This window comes from Lissotriton vulgaris, chromosome 1_1 (assembly GCF_964263255.1).
Source record: "Lissotriton vulgaris chromosome 1_1, aLisVul1.2, whole genome shotgun sequence".
Lineage (NCBI taxonomy): Eukaryota > Metazoa > Chordata > Amphibia > Caudata > Salamandridae > Lissotriton > Lissotriton vulgaris.
Window position 1 is genome coordinate 1,878,411,909 of NC_141685.1, and position 19,175 is coordinate 1,878,431,083.

At 45.5% G+C, this 19,175-nt stretch overlaps 1 protein-coding gene and 1 pseudogene across 2 annotated transcripts in view; one reads left to right on the forward strand and one right to left on the reverse strand.

Annotated features, from left to right (window-relative positions):
• CFTR (CF transmembrane conductance regulator) overlaps positions 1 to 19,175 on the forward strand; it is a 1,194,762-nt gene that overhangs the window by 842,786 nt on the left and 332,801 nt on the right. The gene's annotated exons all lie outside the window — the stretch shown is intronic.
• LOC147751333 (NEDD4 family-interacting protein 1 pseudogene) lies at positions 1,542 to 2,426 on the reverse strand (annotated as a pseudogene).

Sequence of the window (19,175 nt, forward strand, 5' to 3'; positions counted from 1 at the left end):
AGCTGCCGGGCTGTGACGTGGGGACGGGAAGGGGCAGGGTGGGGGGTAGTAATCTATGGATTACGGAGAATTACAGGCAAGTAAACATATAAATAAATAAAATGAATTTCATTGCGCGCACTGCATCCCCAAATGCGATGCAGTGCATGCAACAAAATTCGTTTAATTTATTTATATGTTCACTTACAAGTAATCCTCCGTAATCCATAGATTACAACCCCCCCCCTCCTGCCCCTCCCCCTCCCCACGTCACCGCCCGGCAGCTACTCCCACCACTGACCGCTACTGCCCCTGAGTGAAACAAAGGTGGATCTTTTGCCTTCCATAGTTCCATAATCAGTGAACAGGCAACATGCATTGCTATAAACCACCACCTATGCTTGGCAATAGGGGCCATACCCACGTGTTTGGAACTACCTAATAATATATGATGAGCATCTGTGGGCACAGTTTACTCCATACAGAAAATTGAGCTTTAGAATGCCTGCATTTTTGAATATGCCACTATCATATGAAGCCACGTCACCCTCCCTTGGCATCTTGACCACCAATCAGAGATATGTGAATTCCATTTAAGTTGAACATTCTCTGGATGAGATACAAGCCATTGAGCAAATAGCTGCATTTGTTTTTAAGTTCACCCCCTCCTAATGCATTACGAAAGTGGACGGAGGCATCTACTCAATATTTCATATCATATCCTAGGGTCCGTCTGGTCCTTCCATTTTTATATTATTCTACTTTCACTCTTGTTCAAAATTTAAATTATATAGGTATCTGACCCATTGACCTGTTGCAAGGCTTCTAGACTTATTATAAAACACTGTTGTAACAAATTAACATGCCCTTTTATACTCATCTAATGGGAGATTACATCATTGAGCCATAATGTGTATGTAGGAGTATTCACACCACTCCACTGAACTATTGCATTTGTTACAGGCTTGCTAATAATTGATACTATTAACAATTGTACCAAGCTCTAGTTGTTGAGAGCGATGTCATTCATTAGCCTTTCGATTATGAGGTATTGCTTCAAGTTGCAGTATCTGTATGTTTGGGAGGCATTAGTAAATCTTGTAAGAATTTAGTATACTATATGTTCAATACCTGGAACATGCAATATAGCACCAGGTTAGGATTTTAGGGTTTTTGTAAAATCAAACACACACTTCTGTCACCACCCATCTGATCTATAAAATAATTGTCATAAAAACACTAGGCTGTAAATTGTGTGAGATTAATTATATTTACAGCCATTTAGTATTCTCTAAAATCAGGTAATAGTAATCCCCCCATTGCCTGGGGAGATAACGTTTATTTTTTTGCTCTGCTTTTGTTTATGCTTTCATAAAAATTAAGTAATCACGTTTTTGAAAGAATTTTTCTTATAGAACGCAAGGTAAAATGATGAATAAAAAAATAAACACAAAGCAGAATTATATTCATTCTTATCAGGGCAAGTCTGCCTATTTATGTAAAGGCTAACCTATTCCATTGCCCTGATAAGATTTGGACCTCCTGCAAAAATTGGTATGTAGTTTTTATTTTAGATAGTTTTAATATGTTCTTTGTAAAGCAATTGATCTTGTTTCCTTTTTCGCACCGAGCTTTTTAACACTTCCTGCAGGTGTCCGGTTGCCGCTTGACGTTGAATTCATAAATACAGGAAGGCCTGGCCCAGAAATGTTCTTCAGTAGATAAAAAGGACCCTGGTCCTGGGGAGAGTTGAAATTTTATCTGGCATCTTACGGACTTTTGCATAGTTGATGAATCCTCTGAGAAAGAGTAGAAAACCTAACACAAGGAAAACCCACCAGAGCCAGTACTGGCCATCAAAATATCCAGGGAAGTAGATGGAAAATCTTACAATCAGAATCCACTTGATGAGTGAGATGCCAAATCCAGATATTGCCCCATATAGTCCAGCAGCTGAGGTGGTGAGGCAGAAGGTGAGGAAAAACCCAATCCAGTTGAAGAGGAATGCCATGAAGAACGTCAACATGAAAATCCCATCATTGCCTATCCTCAGCTGATCAGCATCATCAAAATCATCCAGAGCAACAAAATCATCTTCTCTCCCAGGAACCAGAGGAACAGTGGCTTCAATCTTGTTTCGTTCTGCTTCATCATAACTTGGAAGTGAGGTTGCAACATTGTGCGAAGGTGGTTTTGGAAAGCCAGACTCGTCTTCAAATCGAAAAATGCTCCATTCTCTCCCGTAAGACTGCTGTATGGCGGTGGGGCATCGGTTCCTGCTTGTGAAGGCTCTCCTGGCTCCTCTTCATTCTGTAACTGCTGGTATCGGCCGCTGCTGCTGGGATCCGCCATGACGGTGCTGGAGTCAAAAACGCTCACAGGCAGCCGCGGGGGAGGCAATAATCCACCCTTAAAAGCGCTCCAGCCGCCGAGGGTCTCCTTCCCTGGAGGGGGGGATTGGGAATGGGGAGGCTCCGCCGCTGGGGGGCTCAGATCGCGGTTCTCTCTGTGTATTACAGTCACAACCTTCCTCCTCCTCCTTCCTCCTCTCTGTTGCTCAATGAAGGAAAATACTGCCACCGTCCTCTTCTCTCAGGCAACTTCACTGCCTGCCTCAGCAGACTTGTCAGAGGCGGCCAGCAGCAGACCCATGGTATGTAGTTAAATTATACAAATCAATCAATCAATCAATTGGATTTGTAGAGCGCGAACAGCGTCACCCGTCAGGGTTTCGAGGTGCTGGAAGAACAATCTGTTGGTTCCACTATTGGTTGCACATCCAGGTCTTGAGGTCCACCCAGAACTGCAGGAGGGAAGGTGAGGCTCTGAGGTCCAGGTGGAGGTTGTTCCAGGTCTTAGCCATCAGATGGGAGAAGGATTGGCCTCTGCTGTTCGTCCGGCAGATACGATGTGTGGCTGCTAGGAAGATGGATTCGGAGCAGAGTTTCCTTGTAGGCTGGTGGAAGTTCATTCGAGTGTTGAGGTATGCCAGTCCGTTGTGTTGTGCCTTGTAAGCGTAGATGAGCAGATTTAGCTGGCATCTCTTCGCGACTGGTAGCCAGTGGAGTTTCCTGAGTTGAGGGGTGAGTCCATCTGGTGAGGTCAGGGATGAGTCAGACTGCAGTGTTCTGGATAGTTTGGAGTTATGCCATGAGTTGGGCAGTTGTTCTAACTTAGAGGGAGTTACCATAGTCTAGTCTAATGGTGACAAGAGCTTATGTGACTGTTCGGATGGTGCTGGATGGGAGCCATCTTAAGGCCTTCCTGAGCATTCGGAGGCTGAGGAAGCAAGCAGAGGAGATGGCGCTGACCTGCTTCATCATGAAGAGCTGGCAGTCGGAGATCATGCCTAGGTTGTAGGCATGTTCAGTGGGTTTGGGGGTTGGGCCTAGTTCAGGTGTCCACCATTTGTTGTTCCAGAGGGTGTCCTTTATTTATTTATTTATTTATTCGCTTGTAGAGCGCCTGAGTCAATTCCCGAAGGGATATCTCTGCGCTGTTGCTTGTACTGGACAGTTTTACTATGCAAAATGAGCTGTGCAGGAAGATTGCCTAGGATTATGGCAGAGTGAAGAGGTAGGTTTTGAGTTTTTTTCTGAAGTGTTCAAGATTGCTGATCTGTTTGAGTTCAGTGGGTAAGGAGTTCCAGAGGATAGGTCCTTTGTAAGACAGGACACGTCCGCCTTGTCTAGCTCTTTTTATTTTTGGGACCTGTAACAGTTGAAGATTACTTGAACGAAGTGAGCGTCCAGGGATGTATGGGACGAATATTTCTTTTAAGTATTTTGGACTAGATCCAGACAGGCATCTATGAATCATGTTGCAGATTTTGAACTTTATACGCTGTTTTAATGGCAGCCAATGAAGTTGGCGAAGAAGAGGACGGGAAGGTGTTCTTGGAGGGGCATTGAGAGCCAGTCTAGCTGACATATTTTGGACAACCTGAAGTTTGTCCAGTTGTTCCTCATTTGCTGATAGATATAATCCATTGCAGTAATCTAATCTGCTTATTATGAGGGTTGTATGAGCGTTTTCCTGTGACTGTCTGGGAGAAATGGGAAAACACGTCGCAGGAGCCCCACCGTGTGGAGGCAGGCACCTGCCACCTGATTGGTGTGCTCCTTAAACAGGAGCGCCTGGTCTAGTTTGACACCCAGATTTTTTGCTACTGGTTTGGGGTTGGGAACTGGACCTAGCTCCAAGGGCCACCAATTTGGGGACCACAAGAGAGTCGCCCCCCGAACAGCATGACCTCGGTTTTGGACACATTGCATTGGAGGAAGTTCTGAGCCATCCAATGCGCCACCGCTCTCATCCCATCTGCAAAGGTGGACTGAATTGCAGGTGTCAAAGTTTGAAAGGGAAACAGGAGCTGGGTGTCGTCAGCGTATGACACCGGAGAAAATCCATATGATCTTATTAGATTTGCTAAGGGGGCCACATAAATGTTAAAAAGCGTGGGGCTAAGGCACGAGCCCTGTGGCACTCCCTTGGTTAACTCCCTAGAGGGTGAAGAGTGGGATCCCAGTCTGACTCCTTGAGTGCGGCCGGTGAGAAAGCTTTGTAGCCATGATAGGGCCATTCCTCCTACCCCCACATCACTCAATCTTTCGAGAAGAAGTTCATGTGATACCGTGTCGAAGGCAGCGAACAAATCTAACAGCACTAAAATCACTGAGTCCCCCTTATCCAGTGACATCCTGATGTTGTCGGTCACGGAAAGGAGGGCTGATTCAGTGCTGTGATTAGGCCTAAAACCAGATTGGGAGAGGTCTAGGCCTTCCGCTGCCTCGATGTATTTTGACAGGTGGGTGTTCACATGCTTCTCGGTGAGTTTACTGAGGTAGGGTAGGAGGGAGATGGGTCTGAGGTTAGACAGGTCAGACCAGGGAAATGAGGTATTTTTCCGGATGGGATTGACCACTGCTTGTTTCCACTCAGAGGGTGCCTGTCCTTCTCTAAGGGATTGATTTATGATGGTTCGGAAGTAAGGGCCTAAGAAGGAGTTTAGTGGAGCCAACATTTTTGCTGATATGAGGTCATTAGGGGAGCCTGATTTTATATGGCTGGTTAGGAGAGGTAGATCAATGTTAGAAACTGGGGGAAAGGAGAGAAGGGAAGTTTCCATTTTTTGCTGCAAAATGAGGGCAGGGTTCCCACAGTTGGTGTTGGTGGTTTTCAGGATTTTATCGTATATTGTGTTAATTTTGTTCTAAAAAAACAGGGATATCTCATTGCATAATGGCTGTGAGAAGTCATCCAAGCTCACACATGCTGTGGGTTTTACAAACGATGTAAGTATCTTGTATAGTTCCTTTGAAGAATTTCCTGCCTCTATCAGTTGTTGGTACAGACAAGATGGTCCCAGAAAGTAAAACAATCAAAATCACTTAAATGAATTCAATAGAAATTATAGCACCATTGTATTTAATCACAAAGTGTCATATAAACTTATTTACAAAAATGAGTACACAGTTTAAATATATACAATGCCCCTATTGGGTAGGACAGGGAAGGTAGTGTTGGAATGGTGAAGGTATGGGGAATTATGATACAAGTCAATTGAGTCCAAGTAAATCAAAACATCATCATCAGTAAACACAATGGAGAAAAAATTCATCAGTCCATTAACACAAACATGCCTCAAATACAATAAAATCACAAATGATATGTTAGGGAAGAGGCTGAACAAAGAAACGGAATGTCGACGTTTCGACCCAGGTAGATGCAGGTATAACTGTGACCTTGCTAGAGGGTCTTCATCAGGACGGTGGAGCAGGGAAGGCGGGGCAAAGGATCTGTAGTTGTTCGAAGGGGCACGGTGGGGTGCACAGACACTCTCAGTGGGATACAAAATATGGCTGCGTCTTAGGTCACATGAGTGGACAAGCTGGTGGAGTGGAGTGCAGACTGGATATTTAATCGGCCGACAGATGGTGGCTCAAAAAACGCAGAGCAGCCCAGGTAAATGACAGTCAATTCCAAGCGTGATGTCTTAAAACGGTATGGTGTCACTGAAGGTGGACGGGGTGTCCCAGTTGATCAGTCAGACACTGGGATAAGAAAAACAGTCGTCTTGGGCGAGTGGGGGTTTCGACCCAGGTAGATGCAGGTATAACTGTGACCTTGCTTGAGTCAAACGGGTCTGGAGGTGCACCTCCAGACCCGTTTGACTCATTCCGCCACAACGTTTTCCAACCAGTGACTTTTGAACCGGAACCCCCACTCGCCCAAGACGACTGTTTTTCTTATCCCAGTGTCTGACTGATCAACTGGGACACCCCGTCCACCTTCAGTGACACCATACCGTTTTAAGACATCACGCTTGGAATTGACTGTCATTTACCTGGGCTGCTCTGCGTTTTTTGAGCCACCATCTGTCGGCCGATTAAATATCCAGTCTGCACTCCACTCCACCAGCTTGTCCACTCATGTGACCTAAGACGCAGCCATATTTTGTATCCCACTGAGAGTGTCTGTGCACCCCACCGTGCCCCTTCGAACAACTACAGATCCTTTGCCCCGCCTTCCCTGCTCCACCGTCCTGATGAAGACCCTCTAGCAAGGTCACAGTTATACCTGCATCTACCTGGGTCGAAACGTCGACATTCCGTTTCTTTGTTCAGCCTCTTCCCTAACATATCATTTGTGATTTTATTGTATTTGAGGCATGTTTGTGTTAATGGACTGATGAATTTTTTCTCCATTGTGTTTACTGATGATGATGTTTTGATTTACTTGGACTCAATTGACTTGTATCATAATTCCCCATACCTTCACCATTCCAACACTACCTTCCCTGTCCTACCCAATAGGGGCATTGTATATATTTAAACTGTGTACTCATTTTTGTAAATAAGTTTATATGACACTTTGTGATTAAATACAATGGTGCTATAATTTCTATTGAATTCATTTAAGTGATTTTGATTGTTTTACTTTCTGGGACCATCTTGTCTGTACCAATTATTCACCCAGGTCCCAGGGACTTGCTGGGTCAACCCGTGTCTTTACAACATCTATCAGTTGTTGGGTCAGACTGTCCTTGCGGGCTCTTCTAATGTTTTTATAATATTTTGATTGAGCTTCTAGATAGGCTTTCCTGTCCTCTACAAGGTGTGATTTCCTCCATTTCTTTTCTAGTCTTCTACAACCTTGTTTCTCCGTTCTCAATGTCTCTGTGTACCAATTCTCTTGTTTGTGTTTAGGGAATTGTTTGTACAGTTTTAACGGGGCTAGTTTGTCTATGGCCTCTTTAAGGGAGTCATTGAATTTAGTTAATGTATCTTCTACCTTGTCTGTATCCAAGAATTTGGGTTCTTTCCAAATCTTCTGCAATTCTTCTAATGTGACTTTGTGCCACGGACGCCTCCATGTAGGGGGAAGAGTTACTTTAGGTGGCCGTTTATTTGTAATCGGGAGGTCAAATTGTATTAGGAAGTGATCTGTCCAATCCAACTGAGAAATAGCTTTACAGGAAATGGTGGGGCAGTTCGAAAGGATTAAATCTAAGAAGTGTCCCCCTTTATGAGTTGGACCGGAGTTCTGGAGTTTCAGGCCTATCGTAGACATGTCAGTGAGAAAGGATTTTGTTTCCATGAGTTCTGGGTTGTCTGCGTGTATATTAACCACATCGCTGCTGTGGTTATTTTTCCCCTGTGCTGGAAATTGGAAAGCTCCTATATTCATGACGAGCTCAGCTCGTCATCAGCACAGCTCAACTGTGCCTCATGACGAGCTGAGCTCGTCATGAGCATGGAAGGGGTTAAAGTCTCCCAGAAGAACAAATTCTTCTTTGGCTCTGAGATAGGGGGCAAGCAGTTCCATAAGGGGAAGGGAAAAACCCGCGCCTGGTCCAGGTGGGCGGTATATGAGTGCTCCTTTCTTGACTATTTTAGTGGAGAGGTTGATTCTGAAAATCATTATTTCTAGTGTTGGGCTACATTTTTGCTCTAGTATGGTAACTTTCAGATGCTCCTTAAATATGATGGCCAATCCACCTCCTGTCTTAATGGGTCGATCCATGTTTAAGAGCTTGTACCCTGAGGGGATCCCTAACGTTATTGCAGGGGTTGTATGGGGTTTGAGCCATGTTTCCGTGAGAAAACACAGATCTGGCTGAGATGTATGAAGTAAATCCCATATCTGAAATTGATGTTTGGGCATTGAGCGAACATTCAATAATAGGCATTGTAGTCCTTGTTTTGATTTGCTTGCTTCTGAGGTTATGGGTTCTGAGTGGTTTAAATGATTGGCTTGAAAATGACATGTATTACAGGAGAAAGGGCCTTCTGGAAGTGGCCATCTATCGTTAATACATTTTGGCAGGTGGGTTGGTTTTAAGCATAGTAGATCAAGGGCGGAATACCTGATTTTTCTCTGTGGGGTATCCGCGCCGAGCATAGCCCCTGGCACCTGGCACCGTCCTGGCGCGGACGGGCGCAGACGGGCAGCTCTTTGGCGGGTCTTCGGCGGGAGTTCGGCTGCGCGCGATCGCTGCGCGCTCCAGAGGAGGCGAGGGCTAAATAGCCCCTGAGATGAACCACTAGAGCGCTACCCGCTCCAGTGGAAACAGGAAGTGCCTCGAGTGTGTGGCTCTCACCTGTCCGCCCTCCGCACAACGGTAATAATTACCTTGTCGGAACGAGGCGGACAGGAAGTATGGTTGAACCACCACTCCTCGCTGGCCCTGTAGCTCGCTAAGGCTGCTTCCCAGTTGTTAGGAACAAACAAGGGAGAGTGGACGCGGTGACTTCTAGCGCTATGTAGTCAGCGTTGGAAGTGCAATTTAGTTAAAAGAAATGTGCGCGTTCGTAATCAACACACAAATGCAATTAAAATTATCCAAGTGCGCGCAGGGCAAGAAATGAGCATTTAAAATACAATTACGCTTTCCAGCATACAATCGCTAGTAGCGCTGTACCAGTTTTCTGCAGAGCGGGTTTGGAGACTCTGCCACCGTCTCTTGACCTCCTTGTCTTTCCTGAAGATGAGTACTTCTGTTTTGTTGGTGTTGAGTTTGAGACAGTTATTGTTCATCCAGGCGGCCATGTCTTTCATGCATTTTTGGAGCTTGTCCTTGGTGGTCATTGAGTCATTAGTCAGGGAGAGGATGAGTTGGGTGTCGTCCGTGTAGGAGATGATGTTGAATTCCTGGCTTTTGACGATGTTTGCCAGGAGTGTCATGTATACATTGAAGAGGGTTGGGCTGAGGGATGAGCCTTGAGGTACACCACAGGTGATGTTCTTGTGGGTGCGAGGAGTAGGGCAGGAGGATGACCTTCTGCGTTCTTCCTGTGAGGTAGGATGTGATCCACTTGAGGGCTGCTCTTCTGATGCTGATCTGGTGGAGTCTGTTTAGCAGTCTGTGGTTGGAGACGGTGCCAAAGGATGCTGAGAGGTCGAGGAGGTTGAGGGCTATTGTTTCCCCATTGTCCTACAGCATTCTGATGTCATCCATGGCTGAAATTAGGGCTTTCACTGTGCTGTGGTTAGCTCTGAAGCCTGATTAGGAGGGATCCAGAAGGTTGTGGTTTTCCAGGTGCCCGGTGAGCTGGATTTTGATGGATTTCTCAATGACTTTAGCAGGGAAAGGGTGCAGGGAGCTAGGTTGATAGTTCTTAGGTTCTCCTGGGTCTGCGGATGGCTTCTTCAGCAGTGGCTTCACGTCAGCATTTTTCCATTTCTGGGGGAAGTGGGCCGTGATGATTGAGGAGTTGCAGACTTTGGTGACTTCCTTGCTGATGGGTTGATTGCTGAGCTTGAAAGTATGGTGTGGGCAGGGGTCAACTGGGGCTCGGGAGTGGATGGATCTCATGATGGACGCCATTTCCATCTCAGAGAGAATGCTCCAAGAGGTGGTCTGGTGTGGATGTATGTCAGTCAGCGTGATGACGTTGAAGCTGTCTTCAGTGGGGATGAGCGGCAAAGTCTTGGTAGATTTTGTTGTGAAAAAAATCAGCAAGGGTGTCGCATAGAGCTTGTGAGGGTGTAATGTTGTTTTCAGTTGACAGGGGGTTGGTGAACTCTTTGACTATGCTGTTGATGGCTAAGGCAGTCTTCTTGGTGTTCTTCAGGAGGTTGTGATATTGCTTGAGAGCATCAACATCTTACTGGTGCGCAATCTTCTTTTCTTCTGTCTGCATTCACGTTTCTGGATTTTTAGTTCCTCTGTGAACCAATTGGGGTATCATGTTCAGTTCTTGGGGTTGGTGGGTTTCTGGGGTACGACTTTGCCAGTGCTAGCCACAAGCCAGTTCTCAAAGTTGTCAGCCGCTTGTCCTGTGTCTCCAGTGGTGGTTGGTAGTCGAGCGCTGTAGGTGTTAGACCATTGTTGTTCTGTTACTTTTGCCCAGCTGCTTCGTGTTTGGCTGGTGATGGAGGTGGGGGTTCGGGAGGACGAAGTGGACACAGTGGTGGTCAGTCCAGGTGAGCTCCTTGGTGTGGGTGTATTTCACTCTGTTGCTAGCTGAGAAGATAGGGTTGAGGATGTGTCCTGCAGATTGGGTAGGGTCGGTGACCAGCTGTTTGAATCCAAGATTCGCCATGCTTTCTAGGAGGTCTGCTGTGTTAGGGTCTTCGGTGTTCCCAAGGTGGAAGTGGAGGTGTCCTAAGAAGATGTACAGATTTGAGTACATGACGAAAGAGGCAATGAAGTGGGGGATGGTGTTGCAGAAGGCCGGTCGGAGTACTGGAGGTCTGTAGGTGAGGGTGCCTCTGTTGGTGGTTTTACTGTAGTTTCGGAGTTGGTAGTTGAGGTGCTCCATAAAGAAGGTGGAGTTGTCCGTGGTGGTGGAGCATTTGCGGTTCTCCTTGTAGATTATGGCGATGCCGCCACAGTTTCTGTTGGGTCTGTCCCGGTCTGTGATCTTGTATCTATTGAGGATGGCTGTGGCCATGTCTGGAGCAGATGCGGGGTTCAGCCAGGTCTCTGTGATGAAGATGGCGCCTTGGGGCCTTGGTCGAGATAGTGCTCCAGATTTCCATTGTGTGTTTTCTGAGTGAGTGTGTGTTGATCTGCAGGCAGTGGATCTTTCCGAAGGTGTTAGTGATGGTGGTGTTGGTGGTTGTGTGTGATGCAGTGTGGCTGGTGGTCGTGGCATGGGTGGTTTCCTCAGTGATGCAGGAGAAGTGACATTTCTGGCAGGAAAAAGGGCCTTCTATGGTCCTGGGGGAGGCATGAGCATAGTTGTTATTGTCCTTGTATCGGGAGACCATGGCTCGTAGTAAGTCCAAGGTGAGCATTGGTAGTCCACGGAGGTAGGGGTCCTGGTGCTGGACATGATCCAGATGCGCGCGTGCCCTCTGCATGCATCCACCACATGGTGGTGCTGCAGTCCCCATGGCGGTGGGGGACAGGCGTGCATGGGAGAGGTGGTGGACCTTCACTGGGGAGCAACTAGGCACCGCAAAGGGGGCAGAGGGAGGGAGAGCAGTAGACTGTAGACTAGCAGGGTAGTTAAACAGGGATGCGGGGAGCAGCAGGGCAGGGGGGCAGCACCAGGGTCAGCAGGCAAGGCAGGCTCTAGGGGAAGACAGAAAGTAGGAGGGGCAAGTGGCACATGTCTAGGCAGCCTGGGGCCGGGGAAGCACTGCAGAGCCAGCAGTAGGCAGCAGGGGGAAGCTGAGCTGGGCAGACAGAGGGGCAGACCCAGAGGGAGGGTGCACGGAGGGGAGGTGATGCGACCTACCTGGAGGTGGAGGTGAAAAAGGGGTGGCCCAGCCCAGGCTCCTCGGGGCTCTGACAGGTGTGGACGGGCCCACCCTAATCCTGGGCTTCACAATGTGGATGACAACAGCTGCTTAAGAGGCCCAAGGGAAAGGCCAGAAGGAACTGGTCTGCAGTTATCCTCTCAGTGATCGAGTCTGTTGGGGGTTGTAGTGCTGGTGGGAGAGTAAGTAGTAGTCCCACAATGCTGGAGCCTGTGGCTGCTTCAGAGGCCTGAGAAGTGGTAAAGACTGGAAGGAACCTGTTGTAGTGCTGGAGGGAGGGTCATACATATCAGGGGGTATTCTTCCAAATGCCCAAGTATCTCTAGGGAGTTTTATTATAAGTCAGTTGCAGACTTGAAGGTAACACACCTCTACCTGTGCATTGAACAGTATTGTCTTAGTTTTTGAGACATTTATTTGATATCTTACAAGCTTTGTAAAGCTAGCTATCTTATCAAAAACATGTTGAATGTCTGCTTATTCTGCATGTAAAAATAATATCATCTCATCTGTATAGAGTTTCAAACTAGGGTTACACATTGATAACAGATTTTAGTATTAGACTGGCACAGAGTGTGATATGTAGTGCAATATATTTGGTAGCATGGGACATCCTTGTCAAGTTCCTCTTGTTATATGTATTATTTTTACTGGATTATTATTCAATGTCACACATGCCAATGATTTTGCACACAGTGAAGCTATCATCCAAGTCAGTAAAATAGGGAACCCCATTTTCTTTAAAGCTTCGAATAAAAAATTCCAAGTCACTAGGTCAAATCCATTTTTAGCATCTAAAAGATTGATTGCAGCAGGGTTGCCCGAGGTGGAGAAGTAGTCAATTGCTTTGGTTACAAAACGGCTATCGGTATACACTTGATGAACATGATGGTACAAACCCATTTTGATCTGTATGAAGGAGAAGAGTTGAGCAGATTGTAATCCAAAGAGGAAAGATTTTTGTTAGCATTTTGTTGTCACTGTTTGTTAATTGTAATGTTAATAAATGTATTAAGCGCGTGAGTACCCGGGGGTGTCTTGGCTCTGAGCAGAGGATTGAGCCAGTATCTGTAAGATGAAAGTGATTATTTCTCAAATAGCCAGGTTTTCAAGGCCTTCCTAAATGCAAATAGAGTTGGGAGTATTCTGATGGAGAGAGGGAGTGCATTCCAGAGTTTGGGGGCAGCTGCCGGAAGCTACTACCACCCCATCTGGCCTTGAAGGCTCTAGTAGTTGCTAGCAGTTTAGCTTGTTCGGAGCGCAAATGCCTTTTTGGAACATACCAGTAGAGTAGGGGTTCCAAAAACATGGGGTCAGTATTCTGAAGTGCTCTATAGGTGCTGCAAAGGGCTTGGAAGATGATGCGGTTCCTAACTTGGAGTCACTGCAGCTTATACAAATGATTTCAGACTGACGAGTGCCTAGGGATACCTAACAGGAGAGCGCAGCCGCATTTTGGATCATTTGCAACTTATTGAGTTCTATTTTATGTTATGTTAAAATCAATTTGTAAAGCGCTCGTACGCCCGTGGGCTTCATGGCGCTATAGGGAAAGTGAAGAATCCGTCCAACACAACACTGAGCTAACAATGGCTAATGGTAGGCTTGAGAGAACAGCCAGGTTTTTAGTCCCTTACGAAAGGTGAGTAAATCCTTACTCTGCCTAATCGGTAAGGGGATGGAGTTCCAAAGTGAGGCTGCTAGATGGCGAAAGCAGCAGCCTCCCTGTCGCTTCCTTTTAAAGCAAGACACCTCCAGTAGGGATTTTTGAGCAGAGCGCAGGCTTCTGGTGGGAATATATTTAGAAACCAGACTGCGAATAAAGGCAGGGCCTTTATCTTGTGTGGTCTTGAAGGTGATACAACCTGCTTTAAAGGCTATGCGCTGGGAAATCGGAAGCCAGTGCCAATATAGAGACAATATAGAGGCAGGCCAATATAGAGACCATTACAATAGTCGAGTTTTGCCAGGATCAGAGAAGGAATCACTATTTGTCTGCTGTCGGTGGGATAAAAGATAGTATTTTTTTTATGGTATTCAGCAAGACAAAGCTCGAGGAGAAAGCATTTACCTGTGGTTTAAAATTCAATTTGTCGTAGATGATCACACCAAGGTTCTTTGCCTTGGTGGCTGGAATAGGTACTGATCCCATATCATTCGGCCACCAGTTCTGTGACCAGTTAGGCAAAAAGTTGCCAAAAGTGATTACTTCTGTTTTGTCTGAGTTTAATCTCAGACAATGAGAATTCATCCAGGAACTGACTGCCAGCATGCAATCCCTAAAATGTTGCATTGGTGGTGCAGAATTTTTCGATACAGACAATGGAATTTGTGTATCATCTGCATAGGATGTCAGTTCTAAACCGAAAGATCTTATGAGTTTAGGCAATTCTGATACATAAATGTTAAATAGTGTGCAGCTCAAGGATGAGCCCTGAGGAACTCCACATGGGAGGACGAAAGGCGGAGCCTCGTAGCTTCCCAAGGCTACTGATTGTATTCTGCCTGACAAAATTGATGAAAACAGTGTGTTCTGTCAGAAACGCAGATGGATATTAGACGACTCAGCAGAAGATCATGGTCAACACTGTCAAACTCTGCCGATAGGTCGAGCAGAATCAGAGCGGCAGCTACCCCTGAGTCCAAAATTGCTCTGATTTTGTCTGTGGCTTTGATTAAAGCAGATTCCGTGCTGTGTTCTGTTCTGAAACCGAACTGTGTTTCATCTAGATAGTTATGTTTTAGTAAATAGTCTGTCAGCTGTTCGTTCATGACTTTCTCCGCTAGTTTGGCAGGTAGAGGAAGATGAGAAATTGGCCTATAATTTGTGGGTTGTGTGGGGTTAAGGTTGGGTTTTTTCAATAGTGGCAATATGGATCCAACATAGCATTAAAAATGTCAGTAGGGCAGGGAGCCAACATCTCGGGACTTGCTTGAAGACGTTAGGGGGAAGAGGGTCATGGAGGGAGTCTGATTTAGCCTGTTGAATAAGAGTGGTTTAACATAGTGATAGGTCAATATGAACTTGGATCTAAGGGGTTTTTATCAAAGCATGCTAATATACCCTTATGGAACGAAGCGGGCATTGATTAGCTTTGTTCATGGAAATTTTAATTCATGTATTATTGTTTAGATATTTCTGCAGGAAAACCATCTTCCCCAGCTACTTAACAATTGCATAAGCTATTTATTAATGTAACAATTACTTCTAATCCTAATGGGGCTATTAAGTTTCCAGAATATACTTATGTTAGTGTTGAAATAGCTAATGAACCTATATATTTTGTAATACACACCTTTGAAATATGAGCTTGTTTGTGATAATTGTTTCAAAATGTTCTGAAGACAAAACAGATAGAGGCCCCATCCACTGGTATCCAAAGTATTATTTTAGGGGGAGGAGGGCACCTGGCCCCCTCCCCAGGCCAATTCAGCCCCGGGGGACTCAAATTATGTTTTAAGGGGAGAGGTGCACAAAGCACCCTCCCTGAGCCGCTTTTGGCTACGGGGACTCCTTACCCCGGGGTCCAGTATTTTTTGGGGAGGGATTGTGCAAAACCCTACCCAGGCTATATTTGGCCCTGGGAACCCCATCCCTCGGGCCCACTGTATTGTTTTAAGGGGAGGGAGGCCACATGAACTCCCTCCCGAGTCTAGAAAGGCCCCGGGTAACCCATCACTTAGACCCGCTAAACTATAAGGAAGGAGGGGCCATGCGGCCCAACTCCCTCAGCCATTATATATGCTGTGACCTAGGAAGCCCACCACTGGGATACAGCGGTTTCCCTGCCTGCACTGTAGCGGGTGGGGAACATGTGTTTAGTCCTGCCTGGCTAAAGCATTTTTAAAACTCCTGTCAAAACATAAAGCCTACTTCCAGCCGAAGGAGCTTTGAAAATGCTACCACCGGGTGGGAGCAGATTTTTAATCTGTTTCCTAGCCTGCACTGATGTGGGCAGGAAATCTGCCCGGAGGGCACAGCATAAGTAGCTGTTACCTGTAGGCAGCAGCAATGCCACTGGCGCCGCGGGGTATGGTGAGTGGCCACCATGGCACCCACCTTTAAGTAATGCGGGCCCAAGGAGAGGGGGTCTGCAGGGCCGATAATGGCTCTGGGAGGGGGGCTGGTCCGTGATCCCCCTCTACTTTATTTCAAGTAGTAGATGGGGTCCCCAGGCCCCAATAAGGCTTGGGGAGGGGGCGCTTTAATTAAAAAAACAAACATGGGGGATGAGGTCCCCAGGGCCTAATGAGGCTTGGGGAGGGGACTAAATGACCCTCTTCCCCATTAAATACATGTGGCCCTGGGGAATGGGGCCCCAGGGCAATAATTGGCTCAGAAGGGGTGCCATGGAGTCACTAGGACTAGGCCCTCTGGCAAACTCAAATTAATCAAAAGTGAAAAAGTACACTTGTAACACTTCTCAACCTTTGGTTTAGGGAGATTAGAATACCCTCAAAAACTCAATGTTGTTTGGAGTGCGGTATATATGTTTCATCCGCCCCACATTGAAGTTATGGCAGTTATCATAGGGTGTTCCAAAATGTGTTGGCTGCCAGCCTCATCCAGAGGCACCTCTGGTCTCGAGTGCAGTGTCCAGAGATAGAGGGTTTTCCCCACAAACAATGTGAAACCAAAATATAAAGAAAAGGGAAAAATTATTAAAAAGGGGAAAGAACACCCAAGTTATTTATTAAGGGGTGAGTTTCCGCTAATATAAAACAAGCTTTATACTCTGAATAGACCGAGTTACTGGGTCTAGTAGTATATTTTTAATGGAGAATTGTCAACATGTTTCAGCTCCTTAGGCCCGAGGGGTCTGTGGAGCTTTCGTCAGGACTTACACACATGTATTGATACTCACACAACTTGTGCAGTATTTTTCTCAAACAGTTTTTCCTGTTAGAAAAATCAGCTCTCCAAATTCTGTAATAAAGCAATAAAAAACATGCAACAATGCGCAGTATTCATTTAGGTAGTGGGGAAAATATCAACAGTTATGAGGTAAGCCTTGTGTTACTCAAAATTGTAAAGGAAGGTATTTTAATGTGTATTGAATTAACTTAGAAATATCCAGCCAAGAATATCACTAATAATGCAAAACGAAGATATGGCTTGTTGTTAGACAAGGTGTTTATTGTCTTGTTATCGTTATGTTTAAAAGCATAGAAGTTTCTAATATCTGAAATGCCCAGGTCTATTAGTCATCTTTAAAAAGGAAAGAAGAAAGGGACTAAAATACTGCATCTTGGAGAGACAAACATTTCAATTCTAAAAGCACTGCATGGTTTGACTTCTTAACATGGGAAAGTACGTTGAGGAGTGACAGACGATAGTGTTGTTATTCGAGGGATATCTTAAATTTTAAATCAGGGACCCATTTTACAGGACGAAATAGACCATTCAATCACTTTCAGAAAACTGTGCTCGATATGTTGAAGTATACAACATATAGATATATACAATCATTATGCCCATTTATAATTAGCTCAAACTGCACGAACACATAAAGGTGGAGTATGTCTTACCTCTGTAGGTAGAGCTAGGTACTTCATCAGGGGTTCCGCTTATTTAAGCACAGAGCTAAGTGGAAAAAACGAGGCCATACCGTTAGAAAACGCGATTACCGCGTCTTACCAGTTTCCTCACGAACAGTCTCTCAGGCGCCATTACCCGCGTGGTGATTTCTTGTCGGACTGGTGCTGACTCTGCCCCCGAATGCCGGCACACAGCTTTAGGTCTGTGTGCAGAGTGTGGTTGGCTGCCTTTCGCGGTTTTGGCCTTACAATATTACAAATAGGCAACTAAATAAATAAATATTAACATGAATCCAGTTTTACCAACAGTAGGGAAAGTGTTGGATTTCAAAATGGTTGGATTTATTATTCCCATTCGACCCTAAGCAACACTAGGGGCAGTGTTGGACTTCAAAGGGGTTAGATTTACTATTCCTACTGCAGTCTAAGCAACACTAGGACAATTGCTGGTCTTCGCTGGCATCAGATTTACTATTCACACTCCAGTCTAAGCAACAGTAGGGAAGGTGTTGGACTTCAAAGGGATTACATATAATAATAAAAGTCCTTATCCTTTACTAAAATATTTTAATACCTAATTAAAAAATATTAAATTATAGTCCATAGAAAAAAAGTACTATATTATTTAAGAATACTATTATGTACCGTCGATATGTCTTCTAAACAACCACCCAAACCCAGCCAATCTCTTCATTATCTAATTACATTTTCGGGATTTATATTTCATTGACACACATTTCTTCTCTTTCCCCCAGTATACTACTTTAATTTAGACCTGCATTATTCTGGTGACATTATTCTGATGGCATACCTACTTTATCTCTACTCCTAATTCCTTTGGAGCTTATTTAAGGTTGCCTGTGCTGAAGAAACACCATTAAATATGTGTCATCTGAGAACATCCTAGTCTTTATATTTTGATTAACATAGCCTGGGCACCTGCTGACTAAACCCCAGTATTAACTCATTCATTTTCCAGAGATGGGACTCTCAAAAGACATATTGAGGAATACTTGTAAATCATATTGATTCTCTTTTCTAAACGTCTTCATCTGTTTTTCCTTGGACATTATTTTTTCCTTTACTCTGTAATCCCCGAAGTTCATCAATATAGTTCTAGGCTTTGAACCTGTTTATGATAGAAAAAGAAAAGGCACTCTGTGAACTCTGCCAAATATTTTAACTCCTTGTTGATGCCTGGTAAAATATCAGTGCTGACAATTTCTTCCATCAGTTGCGGAATCTGATTCCACCTTCTGTTGACTCCGAAATACCCACAAGTCTTAAATCACTTCTCCTTACATGATTTTATTAATCCTCTCACGTTCTTGCAATTTCCAGGATAAAATGAATTCAGTTGAAAAAAATTACAGAATATGACTTTTGGCATCATTATGATACCAGTCGGTTGGACCGCCAGTTGCCATTGTGGCAGTCACTAGACCACCGGTAAGCATGTGGGTGATCCGACTGCCGTATTGTGATGCGACCGTGGGGTTGCTGAGAAACACAGCAAGCACGTTGTGGCCCTAGGAAAGGGCTGCAGCACATGCCGGCGCCCTGCATGCACCTCCTGCACATCTGTGCACTATGTGCCATGCACCATGTTGTGCATGGCACACAGTACACAGAGGTGAGTGGGTGCATTACATGTGCCCCCAGAGTTTGGGGTCCCCCAATCCCTTTCCGACAACTTTTTAATGGCAGTATTCCTGTAATGAAAAGGCTGTTGGAAAGGGATAATGTAACCGTGACAGCGGTGCCTGCCTCAGCACCTCTGCTACTCTTGGACGCAGCCTGACCACCGCCCCGTCGGGATCTCTGATCCTGAAGGGGGAGGCGGTCTTGCATCCGGTAGCTGTGGGTCCAACTGGCAGCATCGTAATCCGGCGTTCGGACTGAAGGGCTCTTGATGGTCAGACCGCCATCAACGGCCTGTCAGCTGT